This window comes from Schistocerca serialis, chromosome 2 (assembly GCF_023864345.2).
Source record: "Schistocerca serialis cubense isolate TAMUIC-IGC-003099 chromosome 2, iqSchSeri2.2, whole genome shotgun sequence".
Taxonomy (NCBI): domain Eukaryota; kingdom Metazoa; phylum Arthropoda; class Insecta; order Orthoptera; family Acrididae; genus Schistocerca; species Schistocerca serialis.
Genome location: NC_064639.1, coordinates 1,158,464,890 through 1,158,481,127, shown reverse-complemented (window position 1 = coordinate 1,158,481,127; position 16,238 = coordinate 1,158,464,890). Strand labels below are relative to the sequence as shown.

General features: G+C 43.8%; 1 protein-coding gene across 1 annotated transcript in view; it reads right to left on the bottom strand.

The window, feature by feature from the left end:
- LOC126456684 (uncharacterized) overlaps positions 1 to 16,238 on the bottom strand; it is an 856,126-nt gene that overhangs the window by 271,988 nt on the left and 567,900 nt on the right. The gene's annotated exons all lie outside the window — the stretch shown is intronic.

Here is a 16,238-nt window from a genome sequence, read left to right as displayed (position 1 = left end):
CCACCCCATTACATAAGCTGTTGGAATTGTGCCGAAAATTCAAAGCGTCTGACTTTGTAATTGGTAGTCAGAGCGATTAAAAATTGCAAGCGATAAGGCTTCAGCTTCAGCCGTTTCCTTAAAACCTTCCAAGCGGCCCGCTGTAGTGTGTTCAGCTCTCTGCTTGCTCTGGTCGTCGACTGTTCTCATGTAGGAAACCGAAGTGCGGCTGCAACAGTACAAAACTTTCTGAGTTTTTCTATGAGAGAGTTGAGTAATTAGTGTAGCTATAGTGAATTTACGAAATAGCTTCAGTCATTTATAATGATCTGGTATGTTCTGGAAGAAAGCAGGCGTTGACAGATGTGAAAATTACCGAACAATCAGTTTAATAAGCCACAGCTGCAAAATACTAACACGAATTCCTTATAGACGAATGGAAAAACTAGTAGAAACCGACCTCGGGGAAGATCGGTTTGGATTCCGTAGAAACACTGTAACACGAGAGGGAATACTGACCTTACGATTTATCTTAAAAGAAAGATTAAGAAAAGGCAAACCTACGTTTCTAGCATTTGTAGACTTAGAGAAAGCTTTTGACAACGTTAACTGGAATACTCTCTTTCAAAATCTGAAGGTGGCAGGGGTCAAATACAGGGAGCGAAAGGCTATTTACAATTTGTACAGAAACCAGATGGCAGTTATAAGAGTCGAGGGACATGAAAGGGAAGCAGTGGTTGGGAAGGGAGTAAGACAGGGTTGTAGCCTCTCCCCGATGTTGTTCAATCTGTGTATTGAGCAAGCAGTAAAGGAAACAAAAGAAAATTTCGGAGTAGGTATTAAAATCCATGGAGAAGAAATAAAAACTTTGAGGTTCGCCGATGACATTGTAATTCTGTCAGAGACAGCAAAGGACTTGGAAGAGCAGTTGAATGGAATGGATGGTGTCTTGAAAGGAGGATATAAGATGAACATCAACAAAAGCAAAACGAGGATAATGGAATCTAGCCAAATTAAGTCAGGTGATGCTGAGGGAATTAGATTAGGAAATGAGACACTTAAAGTAGTAAAGGAGTTTTGCTATTTGGGAAGCAAAATAACTGATGATGGTCGAAGTAGAGAGGATATAAAATGTAGACTGGCAATGGCAAGGAAAGCGTTTCTGAAGAAGAGAAATTTGTTAACATCGAGTATTGATTTAAGTGTCAGGAAGTCATTTCTGAAAGTATTTGTATGGAGTGTAGCCATGTATGGAAGTGAAACATGGACGATAAATAGTTTGGACAAGAAGAGAATAGAAGCTTTCGAAATGTGGTGCTACAGAAGAATGCTGAAGATTAGATGGGTAGATCATATAACTAATGAGGAAGTATTGAATAGGATTGGGGAGAAGACAAGTTTGTGGCACAACTTGACAAGAAGAAGGGATCGTTTGGTAGGACATGTTCTGAGGCATCGAGGGATCACCAATTTAGTATTGGAGGGCAGTGTGGAGGGTAAAAATCGTAGAGGGAGACCAAGAGATTAATACACTAAGCAGATTCAGAAGGATGTAGGTTGCAGTGGGTACTGGGAGATGAAGAAGCTTGCACAGGATAGAGTAGCATGGAGACCTGCATCAAACCAGTCTCAGGACTGAAGACCACAACAACAACAACAACAACAACAACGCCCCACTTGTACTAGTTATTTATTCAAACTACGACAACTTTCGGGATTTAAGAGTCTCATCTTCAAGTGTATGAAATTATGGTATTTTGTAACACGTAACATGCGGTCGATACCAATTGGTGCAAGAGCTCCAATCACTGGATATTGGTGGAAAATGTCCACCGCCGGACAATCGCGCGTTTTTTATGAACGCCAACCGCTAATCACATGGCTCGAGTTTCCAGAAAGCGACACACTAGATTTGCAACGCGGCCGAGGAGTCGCTGTAGCCCTCTTGACTTTGTATAACTGAGGAAGTAAACACAGAACTTTTTAAATACCTACTAAAAGAAGCTTGCAGGAGCGTTGTAGATTTTTATTTTTTATGTTAATGACGGCAGCAAAGGAAAATACAAATGGAATAGAAGAAAGCGATACTAACACCCACAGAGGATCAACACGGAATACAAACTTTATGCGAAGATAATAGTAAAACAGAGAAGTATCGTAAGCAGAAATGACTCGAAGAACATACAAAATGTATGCTAAGATAGTAGTAAATCAGAGAAACATCTTAGACATCATGTAACTCGAAGAACAAGCAAATTTCCGCAAACGCAGGTCCTGCTCGGATAACATTTTCTTACTGGAACAAAGAACAGAAAAAGGGAGAGAATACTCATTAAAAACAGACGTAGTCTTTATGAAGTAGAGCACAGATTATGATAATGTTTGCAGACAAAAACTATGGAATATTACGGAGAAAAGATGAATACAACTGGTCGAAGTTATCCGAAGAATATATACAGGACAGACATGAATGTAAAGCTAGAATCTGGAAATATTGCCCAAGAAAATATTAATAAAGGTACAAGACAAGAGTATTTTACGTCGTCGACACTTTTTTTAGTCACAGAAACACCCAGAGAAAAAGTACGAAAGGACACATGGTAAAATTTTGCAATGTTATGGCATTTCCCTGTGAACCATACGAAAGAGCAAACTGAGCAATGAACGCTAGAACATATCTTAAGACTCCAAGCAGCTGAGATAAGATAACTGAAACAGTCCAGGGAGTAACAAGAAGATACATTAAAAAATGAGATTATCTGGAAGAATGTAGGAATCCACAATTTAACCGTTTTAGTTACAGTGGTTTCTGCATGAAACCAGCACTTCAATAATTTTATTTTGAAGCATCAGTGCCTGTAGAATGAAACCACCGATGCCGTTGCAAGACATAGAGACCAAGTGGCATACTGAGCAACTTGTACGTATGTAGTGCATTGTAGAAGTCACTTCAGCGTTCAAAGCAACAATCGGCACGGAGGTTGCTTCGTGATTGTGGGAGATTCTGCCATGTGATTTTTTTTATGGAGGCCACATTGAGGCGATCATTGGCAGTGAAAGTAAGTATTTCTAAAGTTTTTGTAAAGTAATTTTGAGTTTGTTCTACTGCTTTTATGAGTCGTTTCGAAACGAAACCACTGCGGCAGTATGTATTTTCGATACAGAATTTATTAAATTTCAGAATCATTTTTGGTTGTTAATTTAGGACTATATTTGTTTTAGACGTTGTGAGTATATGGAAATTTCGAGATGTTGGATTTTGTCGAGGAAACATGCGAATTTGCTTTCAAATATAGCACATGAAGCGATGGGTAGTTGGAAATTGTATGACTCAGTAGTTCCAAAGTGAAACCGCTTCCTTAAAATAACGGCTTGTTTACTTTTTGCCATTTTTTTCTTGTATTCGTTGCTTATATGATAATAAAAGTTAATTCAGCGAAAAAATTTACAATAAGGTTTTTTCATGTTGTTGGGACTCAAACTGTTAAATGAAAAGATTAAGGAATACAGAAAAGAAAGAGAAAAAAGAACAGACGCTCAAAGTATTTTAAAGCAACTGCCACAGTACATCCCTAAACAAAGAAGAAACTTCGGTAAATTTGAGAGAAGGCGGATGGATCAAGAAGTCGCAACCGACGGACTGGTCTAACTCTTGAGTGAGGAGAAGAAGAAGAAGAAGAAGGAGGAGGAGGAGGAGGATAGTTATTTTATTAGCATCCCTGCTTTGAAGCTGACGACAAGAGTTGTTAGTATTATGATTCGCTTACTGCAATGTTTACAAAGTGTATGTGACACAAACACGACAGAAAAAGGAGCCTTTGACCCCTGGAGGCAGTCTCGCAGGTTACGCGACTCATAAATGCCTTATCAATTCAGATAAATCCAGCTGATGATGCAGATTAAACTTCTGAAACGCGTAATGAAAATAAATTGGGAGTGGTAAATATGTCGTTTTAATAGGAAAACTTTCAATATTAAGATCGGAAGCCGAATCTGTGATGAGAAACATATCATCAAAAATATTTCATTCCATTTTGACATCAAGTTCGAAAAGTTTACCTGCAGCTCTCGCGCTCGCATCATTACCTCGAGCAAAACCTCGAACCAGCTGTCGCACAACGCCGGCCTGGCCTGCCGCCGGAAACCACGTCTTCCCGCGACCGCGAGGGGGCCAACAGCTGGCGAACGTCAAGCGCTAACGAGACGAGAAAAACTGAGAGAACATCATCTTCGACTGTCGGACACATCAAATCACATGGCCGGGAATCAGCTCACGTTAGAAGAAACACGCTTCTGGGCTACGGTGTTCGTTAATTAGCATAACCTTGCATACTGTATGAATAAATTACCATACGCTTACAGGCCAGCTCCCACTGAGTCAGTCGCCTCTCCTCGCTGCGGCGGTTGAAAGCGCGGAGTTGCTCTCGATTCTGTCTGCGAACCGCTGCGTGTCACCTTCCACAATTCTGAACCGTCTGACATCTGTTTTGACCCCTCTCCTCGCTGCGGCGGTTGAAAGCGCGGAGTTGCTCTCGATTCTGTCTGCGAACCGCTGCGTGTCACCTTCCACAATTCTGACATCTGTTTTGACCGGCGGGCGCTATAAAGGCAAGTTGTTCGGCTAAGTGTGTTCTTGTACTGCACCTTTTAGCGTCTATCCACAGCATGAATATGTCCGAGTCTGTTTTTATGAAGACTGGTTAGGAGTGGCAGCTTCAGACTTTTGTCTTTTTGAATTCAAAGTGATGGCGAATTTAAGTCACGCTTCATAACAAAATAAGAACAAAAATGAACAGTCCTGAATCTACATCTCACGAAACAATTGAAGATGGGAAGTGGTGAAACAAGACGGTGGCAGTTGTACGACTAATAATTTCTGTTATTTTGATTTATAACGGAGTGAGTGAGTACCGTGCGGCTGCAGCTGACAGGGCCATCAATAGCAAGTGAAACGTAAAATGTAAAAGATGATGACATTTCTTTTTCAGTACAGTGTTGTTGAAATGATTGTATGGCATTGTGGGCCGGGAGACCCCATGCGGGGTTGTTCGCCGCCGTATTGCAAGTCCTTTTTAGCTGACGCCACTTGGGCGACTTGCGAGTCAACGATGATGAAATACACAGAACACCCAGTCATCTCGAGGCAGAGAAAATCCCTGACCCCGCCGGGAATCGAACCCGGGACACCGTGCGCGAGAAGCGAGAACGCTACCGCAAGACCACGAGCTGCGGACAGTGTTGTTAATATCGCTGTTACCATTGGATCACGCTGTAGATTAAATAAATGTAGATACGACCCACGACCAGCCAAGACATAAACACGTCCCCTCTAGAATAACTGAGAATGAATGCAAAACAATAATGGAAACGCAAATAATTCTCCAAGACACTTCCCGGTAGAACGCCGTCATATTCAGGTTGAGACCTACCCTAGTATAAATACCTGTCAACTGACGAAATATCAAGTGGTAAGAATCCCAACAGAACGTTATCCAACAATATCGTCGCGAGGTGCTACGTTCCTGTATGAACTGTGCGCATTGTTTTCAGCGTTCCCGAACAGTATTACACTCTCTCACTTCTGTGGCGAAATATTTCACCATCTATCCTAAGTGGCACGTTATATTTTATTGACATATATATCTAAAACTACATCTACATGCTCGTACATACTGTGCAAGAAACAATACTGAATGAAACTTCCTGGCAGATTAAAACTGCATACCGGACCGAGACTCGACCTCGGGACCTTTGGTTTGCAGGAGAGCATCTCTGAAATTCGGAAGGTACGAAACGAGGTACCGGCGGACGTATGGCTGTGAGGACTAGTCGTGAGCCGAGATTGGGTACCTCAGGCGGAAGAGCACTTGCTCGCGAAAGGCAAAGGTCCCGAGTTACAGTCTCGGTTCGGCACAGAGTTTTAATCAGCCAGGAAGCCAGTTGCCGAGTGAAACTTTCATTCAACAACACTTCACATGGCGCAGGGTACCTCATGCCACTGCTAGTCATTTCCTTTCCTGTTCCACTCGCAAATGGAGCGAAGGGAAGAACGTGCCTCCAAAAATGGCTCTAAGCACTATGGGGCTTAACATCTGAGGTCATCAGTCCTGTAGAACTTATAACTACTTAAACCTAACTAACCTAAGGACATCACACACACCCATGCCCGAGGCAGGACTCGAACCTGCGACCGTAGCGGTCGCCCAACGTGCCTCCGAGCGAGCCACATCTCTTATGTTATATTCGTGGTCCTTGCATGAAATGTATGTCGGCAATGCAGAATAGTTTTGCTTTCAGCCGTAAGTACTGGTTCTCTAAAATTTCTCAATAGTGTTTCTCGAGAAGACTGTCGTTTTCCTTCCAGCGATTCCCATAAAAGTTCACGAAGCATCTCCGCAATAGTCGCGCTTTCATCGAACCTACAGGTAATAAATTTAGCAGTTTAGCTGTGAGTTGCTTCGTGTCTTCCTTTAATCCGACCTGGCGGGGATCCAAAACATTAGGGCATTGCTCAAGAATGGGTGCACCAATGTTCTGTACGCTGTCTGCTTGGTAGACGAGCTACATTTTCCTAAGGCTCTCCCAATAAACCGAAGTCGACCATTCATTTTCCCAATTACCGACCAAAAGTGCGCGTTCCATTTAATATCGCTTTGCAACGTTACATCCAGATTTTTAATCAAGCAGCAGACCGCTGACACTGCATTAGAATATTACAGGATTGTTTTTCCTACTCATCTGCATTAGCTTACATTTTCCAACATTTAGAGCGAGCTCCCATTCATCATACCAAATAGAAATTTCGCCCAAGACCTATGTCGTGTATCCTGGTACAGTATCCCAAAGACAACAATGTTCCGTACAATGCTGTCTCATCAACGAAGAGTTGTAGATTGCTCCTAGCGATTCGCGCAAAATTAAATTCAGTAAATACACTGCTGGTCAACACTGCAAAGGTGGCATGCAACAAACGTCAAACTGGCACGATGTGTTCTTTATGCTTAAATATGAAAATTATCACCATTTCAGCGCAGCCAACAAAGAAACTAGGAGTAATACCATCTACATTCATTGTCTCAGGTGAAGAAGAGAAAAAGAAACCGCAGCAGGCGTCTCATTCAGGAAAGGCATTTGAACGTGTTTCTGAATTTGAGAAAAAACAACACTGAATTGGTTAACACAAAATTTTACAAAAAAGTAACAACGAATTTGGGAAAAATACAACAAATCTGGCAAAAAATTAACTAATTTGGCAAAAAACAAATTTAGCAAAGAAAAGAACCCCATATTTGGAAACAATGAAACAAGTAAACACAAATTTGGCAAAAATGACAATTTTGCAAAAATAGTAACGAACCTGACAAAAAATAACACTAATATTTGACAAAAAATAAGACCGGATGAGGCAAAACATAACACCGACTTTTGCCGTAAAATAATACTTTTCCTGTTCCGACGTATCTGTCATACAAACTCATTTAGACGATTCGCAGCCGGATTAGAACTAGCGTTCCTGTCCGCGGCAGCAGCGCTACGCATTAACTTGCGCCCCCTCCCCTGTATATCCACAAATCCACATAGAAATTTAATCATGTGTTCTTGCTACTGTACTGTTTACGCAGAATAAGTAAAGATTCGTTATTCGCTATCGCGCTTCGCGTTAAAAAATTTAATGGTGAGCAGTGTAAAGGATGAGAACGCCTCTGAGAGGCGCGCCCGCTAAAGCGTCGCTTCACGGTTTCGGGAAAGAGGGGATGCCCCGAATCGAATCCGCCTCGCGGATTAACCCTCGCAATACCGGCGGATTTTCAGTTACGTCTGTTATCAAGGGAGGAAAGGAAGCTACTTCATGCTCACCCTAAAATAATTTAAAAATTGTTGACTATTGTTGACTTGTATCAACAACACATGTTTTAAAGAGGTACTGATATGTAATTAGGGTCCAGAACTTTCTCTTTCAACTCACTCTTAGAAATACCAATGCAACTTTTAGTATCGCGTTTGACTTTTGTCGCAACATATTTTTCGAAGAGATACTAATGTCTAAGTAGAGAGCCGCGCGGGATTAGCCGAGCAGTCTAGGGCGCTGCAGTCATGGACTGTGCGGCTGGTCCCGGTGGAGGTTCGAGTCCTCTCTCGGAAATGGGTGTGTGTGTTTGTCCTTAGGATGATTTAGGTTAAGTTGTGTGTAACCTTAGGGACTGATGACCTTAGCAGTTGAGTCCCATAAGATTTCACACACATTTCAACATTTTTTTCTAAGTAGAGTCCTGAACCTGAAAATAATGAATATGACACTCATTGCAAAAAAATCTACTGATGAGGTTGTAGGTTGTGGTAACTGAAAACTTTAAAACTCTCGTGAAATCTAATGCAAGACTTCATTAAAAATAAATATTTTTTTAAAATTTTTTAAATACGAATTAGCTCACTAGATTACAATACTTGTAGAAGGTGGACACAAAGCTCGCTCTCCCTTTCCTCTCCCTCTTTCGTATTGCAAGGGTCAATCGACGAGGTCTAGCGAGGCAGCCAGCCTGAGTCTGGTTTTCAGGCGGTTTCCCACATTGCGGGCTGGGACCCACATACGGCCTGTGAAACACGGAAACATTTGGAAATCGTTCTTATACTTTCACACGACGGGCAGATGGGTTGCAGTGACGCTGTCTGTCTGGGGGGGGGGGGGGCGTCAGGAGGGGCACACACCCAGGAAACAACTGCCAGGAACACTGCCAAAACACGTATAAGAAGGCTGACCCCTTTTAGGACGGGTAAAAGGCAACCAAGAAAAAGGGAAGAAGAAGTGTGAAGACTAACTGCTGCAGTAGAGAAGTGTGTAGGTTTTCGTACCGACATGTGGATACTCTGCACAAAAGGAAAAAGAAACACACGAGGAGACAGAGGCTGGGAGGTGGTACCGCGTGTGGAGTGCCTCGGCGTGGCTGCGCAGCCGGCCACGGCTGAATACCAGGTCCGTGTAAACGTGACTGCTGCCCGCCCGCAGATCGCGGTTGCGCAAGCCGACCTCCCCCAGGGCGGATTACGAATTGTTGACTAATCACGGTCGCCGAGCCGGCGCTAACTCGATTTCACATTCTGTAAACGCTCGCGTGGGAACTCGTTCACTCAGAATAACAATGGCCAGTAATTCACTTTCAATGAATGACCAGGCGCGACCGAAGTTATTTCTCGGGTACCGTTCCAACGATACATTGTATTATTTCCCAGCCGAGTTTTATTGAATTCTGATCGCCGTTCTCTAGGCCAAAATGTTTGTAATTCTGCGCTATGCAAATGCAGTATCACATACATAGTGTATTATTTCTCCTCTTTTGCGAAAGCCCCAACGTGTCCGTCTCTCATTTGAGAGGACGCGATGACTGAAAAAAATAAAATAATGTCGTTCTGAAATGCCACTGGCAAATGCCTGAAATTTAACTTGGCTAAAGTTCAGTTCTTAATTGTGTATTGTGCTCTTCCCTATAGTAACACGTATTCAGTATGATTACATGCCAGTGATGTCAGGGAATCCTGTCCAAAGAGACTCAAAGTGATATTTTGGTTGCTGAAAAAATTAGCACAAAAGGAATTGTATTTGATGACCGGTCTCAGCCTCCTGTCGTCCTCCGTGAAGACTAGAATTATCTAGAATGAAATTTCCACTCTACAGCGGAGTGTGCGCTGATGTGAAGCTTCCTGGCACATTAAAACTGTGTGCAGGACCGAGACTCGAACTCGGAACCTTTGCATTTTGCGGGCAAATGCTCTACCCAGGATGTGGCTAGGCCATGTATCCGCAATATCCTTTCTTCCAGGAGTGCTAGTTCTGCTAGGTTCGCAGGAGAGTTTCTGTGAAGTTTGGAAGGTAGGAGACGAGGTACTGGCGGAATTAAAGCTGTGAGGACGGGGCGTGAGTCGTGCTTGGGTAGCTGAGTGGGTAGAGCACTTGCCCGCGAAAGCCTAAGGTCCCGAGTTCGAGTCTCGGCCCGGCACACAGTTTTAATCTGCCAGGAAGTTTCATAGAATTATCTCATTACTAGCGAGAGTCAAAAATAAGCATGTAGATGTAGCAGAGTACTACAGTCATATGGATCGTAGTACATGGACACGAGTATGGCATAAAGACACCACACAACAAGTGCAGACATCATGCAGATCGTTTGACGTTCTTATACCATATTTGTACATGTACTAGGATCCATGTGGCTACAGTAATACGCTGCTTACGAGGGGTGTCCAGTAATTAATGCAACGCATTCTTTTTCTCGGAAAAGAATTCGGTTAAACTGTGGAATTTGTTGTGAGATATCGAGGAATGTTCACGCTTCAGTCTCTACAGTTTAATAAAGTTCCGGTAGGTGGCAGCGCTACATGTTGTCTTCAAAATGGCGCCTGCAACGGAGGTGCGTTCCAGGCAGAGAGCTATCGCGGAGTTTATTTTGGCGGAAAACCAGAGAATCTCAGATATTCATAGGAGCTTGCAGAATGTCTACCGAGACCTGGCAGCGAACAAAAGCAGGGAGAGTCGTTGGGCGACGCATCTGTTACCATGGGAACAGCCGGCCAGTGTGGCCGAGCGGTTCTAGGCGCTTCAGTCTGGAACCGCGCGACCGCTACGGTCGCAGGTTCGAATCCTGCCTCGGGCACGGATATGTGTGTGATGTCCTTAGGTTACTTAGGTTTAAGTAGTTCTAAGTTCTAGGGGACTGATGACCTCAGCAGTTCTATAGTGCTCAGAGCCATTTGAACCAGGCTTACCTTATGAACGTCGCGAATTAGCGATTCGTTCCAAAACAAACCACGAAGGATGTTCCGTGTTCATTTACACTTTATTTTGCTCCATCATTTATCATGCACTATTTGGCTCGTCATTAGAGTTACAAGTATGTAGTGCTTTGGTCTAAGTGCGGGTGGTAGCACAATCACTAGAAGTGTAATCTCTGTCCACTACATCCCTCTTTTCCAACAGCTCTCGTTACGTGAGTGGACAACATGACGTGTGAGCATTCAGGGACAGCGCTGAACGACGTGATTCCTGTGGGAGGAGGGTGCAAACACTGCGGATATCCACAGCGCGTGGGCGGTATGCGCTCTAGCAACACGACAACGCCCGGGTCGGAAAACCGCGAGTGCCATCGCTGAAACTGGAATCCAGATGCTGCCACACCCACCGTATTCTGAATTGGCTGCTTCTGGGCTATGAAGAAACCTTCGCACGGACGTAATTTCGCAGACTTCCAAGAACAGCAAACAGCTGTCCTGTGCTCGTTGCAATAGAGTCCAGAAAACTGGTTCGGGATAGGCCTGCAGAAGTCAGGAGAATACGGTGGATGCTGGAGTACACGGCACCCCATTTCAGGTACGGCAGCCGTGGTTTCCCGAGCTACACGAGACCGACCGTTGTCGTGTTGGAAGAGCACTTTCCGTGATGGGGCGCTCTCTACACACACTGTCACTAACTGCCCGCGGATTGTGATTCTCCTGCTACCACCTACGGCTAGACCAAAGTACTACATACCTGCAGCTGTACTGATGAGTCAATACGTAATGCTCCTCATATTTTATAACTTTAGATGCGGACACAAAATTCACATAATAGGGTGCTCACAAACATGTGATAGAGTTCGATGGCCAACGGCATATTGTAATTGGATACTGATTGATATTTTTCTCTTTGTTACGTGACATTAAATTCTAATTTTGAAGGTGATGTTAACGTTCACTACACCAGGCCCAACACACAATATTTTCTCCATTTTGGCTACCAATCAACGTTTATATCTTTTACGGAATGACAATGGCGGCTAAAGACTCATATAAGCTGGAAAGAACGTTCTGCATCATTTTGAATTGTCACGAGAGGAAACGTTGCTTATGTCTTGTCTGGCGGAGGGTGGCGCCTACATCTTTGAAATCTACCACAATGATCCAAAGGTAGCAAAGGTAGTGCAAGCAAAATACTTCAGAAGAACATTTCCAGTACTGCGCTACTCATTTCACAGGCATGCACAAAAGTCTACAGAATATTTTTAAATTAAGAAATAATATTTTGCTATTATAATTAGATGCTTCAGCAATGTAGGGCCTCGGGGTTGTCTAGTGTTTGACGAGCGTCATTCCTATTATGTTAATTTTCCTTATCTTTATTGGCCTTTGGCTGACACCATACACGCATGCATGGCACGTACACAACAGTTTTCTCAGAGTCGACCTTGTGGAAGCACGTATCGATACCAATCTACCGCCATATCAGAGTTCGCAACAGAATTGCAAGTTTCCATCCAGCACTGATAGTGGTCGTGAGGGAGTCGGCGGACCCAATGGAGCACTCCCGCTGAGCCACGCTTCCAGAGGCCCTGCACTACGAGTGCCCTCTGCTCTGCCGACGCGCAATACAGGGCGGCTACTCGGCCCATTCGCGATCGGAGATACCACACAACGCAGACACGCTAGTCGCGGCACCACCACCGTATTCGTGTTCAGTACTGAGAGACTCTTCCGTGTTAGCTTTGAGACAGACGGACTTTACATCCTGGTGCAGTGTCTGTAATTAGTCTTCGTTAGCTTGGACAAGTTAAGTAAATCTTCTATTTGATTTGTTAACTTGTTCGCTAATCATTTCTGCTCCTGTCCAGCTTTCATAAGACGACAGTTGCCGCACCACCCTGGATCGCACGTCTCCTTACCGTTGTGTACGAAGTCGCAGACAACAGACTGCACTGGGTTGCACGTTTAAGGTTTTCGTACAAGTGTTGGTACACGCTTTCAGATGTTGAACCCGCGACTGTTTCACGAGGTTTCGTGAAAATTGATTGTGCAGAAACATTGCGGAAAGCGCCTAAGAACAGGGTCATAAGACACCGAAATTGACTCCATTACGAAGTGAACAATGTAATAATAAAAACAGCTGAAAGGCAAATCTGACTGATACAGCAAAAAAAAAAAAAAAAAAAAAAAAAAAAAAGTAGCAGCTGACAGGCTGCTGATGCGTCTGCGTCTGTGATGGGACCTACCAAGTCAAAGTTATTGGCAGGTCAAGTAGAATGTTGTGTAGGACACTATTAAATCTCCTACTGGACACACAAGCCTTACTTTTTAGTGAGCACCACGGAAGGAATGAATTTGTAGGCTTCGAGAGCTTTTAGAAAGGGTGAGCAGGTTTTTTTTAAAAAAGGAGATTTGTCTCGCCCTGGTTGTCGCCGAAGAGAAAATGGTTTTCGGTCTGTGCCCATCCAACCGTCTCAATAGCAGAAAGACGACACGACAGCGTGTTTGAGGCGATTTTCGAGTCAGTGATGGTGATACGAATGTAAGGGCAACACAACACTCAGTCCCCGAGCGGAGGAAATCTCCAATCCGTCTGGGAATCGAACCAGGGTGCGTTCAGTTAACAATCTACCGCACTGACACCGCAGCTATCGAAGCGGACGGTCTCGAATTTTGGAGTACGAATAACGCTTTGCGGGAACGCGAGGATTGTAGCGCACTTTAGAGCCAATAATTACAATGATTCAACTTTCTTTTTTCCTGTGTGGTTGACTGGTTACGATTATCCCGTATACTTATACGCTTTCGTTAAAGAGTTATAAACGTAGCATACTGCACTGTGAAGAGAGAGCTGTGAGGAATAAAAAAAAGTACATCGGTTTTAATGCATGTTTTGTGGGATACTGCTGGTACGCAAAACATGTACAAAAAGCGATGTGAAAAACCGTCGTACACAAACTTAATGCGCCTGAGAGACGTTTATTAGGGTTAATAGCTACATATACTACTTTGTAGTACCAACAAAGACGGGAAACGATATTGGGGACGATAAGCGCTGAGAAACGAATACTGCTTCTAAGACGAACTCTCACATAAAAAAGAAGGTTAAGTTCGTGAGCTGGTTGCTGACTCCCGTCTCGGCAAAGCCCTTCCTTCAGAAGAGGCAGGATATGTAGATTGGTATGCAAATGGCGCTGTCTCCTTCCCACGTGGACAATCCTGACGGCGGCGGCGCGGCTGCCGGAAACCATCTCCGCGTAATGGCCGCAAAACACAGACCAGAGCGGAGTGCTGACTTCTGCCCGGCCGCCACGGTAATAGCCAGACATCCGCTGCTAACCGAGCGGGGGGCCGTCCGTGTTGGACCGCGCGGAAATCGATTTGCCGATCGGAGCGCCGATAGAAGCAGCAGACAAGCGAGCAGTATCGATACCTCCGTCGCGGCGATGAGCGATGTCGATAGCGATCAGGCGCACCCGGTGGGGAATTCCAGCCGTGACGGACAACCTGTGCTGCCGAAAATCGTGTCTCTGGAGGCGAGCAGTAGCTGACGATGTCTGCGGTTTTTATCTTTAGGGCACGGGGAATCTATGCCACTAGCTACCGTTAAGGACTGCAGCGTTCTGTGAGATATCGAATGACACACTCATACAGGGTAAATCCAGGATAGACGCCATAGCCTGTTTCATAACCTAATACACAAGAAACTCGCTACAAATTGCCTTTTCAAGTAATAAAAAACAAAAGCCGACTTCGTTTACAAAGGTATACCAGATCTTATAATGACTAAAAATTATTAAAAAATATGTAACACTGGGTCGTCCTCCGTGAGTATCAGGGTTAGATCGCCAGACATGTAACGGATACATGCCCATCAGACGAAATATTTTAAAATCAAAGAGAAAATTATAAATTAACTTTTAACATTTAAAAATATTTTACATAGATATTAATTGTAGGCAAATTACATCTTGAACAGAACCGCTTTAACATTTTTATTATCTCGTTGGAACATACTCGTTTTATACAGAAAATAATGAGAAATCGTCTCACTTACGCAGTTACTTGAAACTAGAACTAAGCCTGATTTATGAAAAGTAATGTTTACTTTATAGGCTTCTATTTTTTTTAAATTGCATTACCACATCGATGGCACACATTAACATATGATATGCAAGATTCGTATAGCCAATGCTTACACCTGACACACTGAATCCACTCGCAGGTTTTATCGGTTTTTGAGTAGTTTTCCCCGCAACCACTGCACCCGTCCTCTTCTACAAGAAGTTTGTCACTTGTCTCTTCCTTGCAGTGAACTTCATCTGACGGGTCTGAAATGTCTGAAGCATCTTTAACCTCCCTGATTCGAGCCTTTTTCACTTGTCTTTTTTCCCAACAGGACTAATTTTTTTTCTTTTGCATCATCTTTCAATTTTAACTTTTTAATGTCTCCTTTTGATGTCAAGTTCGTAGCTTTAATTTTTCTGGGCCAAGAGTGTTTATTTTAGGTTCGTATCTAGCGGGCAAAGGTGAAATATTGTTCAAAATTTTTGTGAGGGTGAGTTGATCCGTTTTGTTTGAAATCACAGGCCAAACAGGGCTATCGTCTGCTCTTGTAGAAGGTCCTGGTAGAGGTGACGTTGCTCTTTTTTTCAGGGGATTTTTGGCTACATTTTTCTGCTGAAGCAGAGTCGGTGGATCTAGTAGGATTACAGCTTGGGTAAAAGAGCTCCCTGAGTGGAATTCTGGCTCGATGACTCGATGATATCTACTCTAGTCAGGGAATGTGGCAAGGCTGACGAGTTCCCGGCGGGGTCAGGGATTTTCTCTGCCTCGTGATGGCTGGGTGTTGTGTGCTGTCCTTAGGTTAGTTAGGTTTAAGTAGTTCTAAGTTCTAGGGGACTGATGACCCATAGATGTTAAGTCCCATAGTGCTCAGAGCCATTTGAACCAGCTGACGAGTTGCTGTCGTGGACTGTTTGGCCAGATACGTTGATGTTTTGATTTCCTGTGAGTCTATCTGGATCACTTCCAAAAGTGTAACCCGGAACTGCCATGGGTATCAAACGGGTGGATTCCCGTTGCTTTGAATCCCCAGTGTTGCAGCTTCACTCCAACAATCTTGTACTAGCTCGCCAAATTGCAATCTTCCTATCTTTCGATCTGGGTGATTCCTTTGCGATTTTTCAACGGCAGTGAAAAATTAAGCTTTAAACGTATGACGAGAGAACCAGCGGCGGCAGATAATTGGTGGTACGGCTGCGGAGGCACATAAAAATGATACAATTCATCTCGGCAAATTCCAACATCAGTGCCGAGCTAGAGTGTGAAGTATGGCGATCCCAAATCAACGTTACTGTTCCAAGGGGTTTGCGGGGTACAAAATGATCCCTTACCTGTTCGAGAAAGATCTCATCATTCACCTAGGCAAATTTCTTTGACGTGACAACTTTTCTTCGAAGTGGCATGTTGTCCCCCCACTCCTTGTTTTG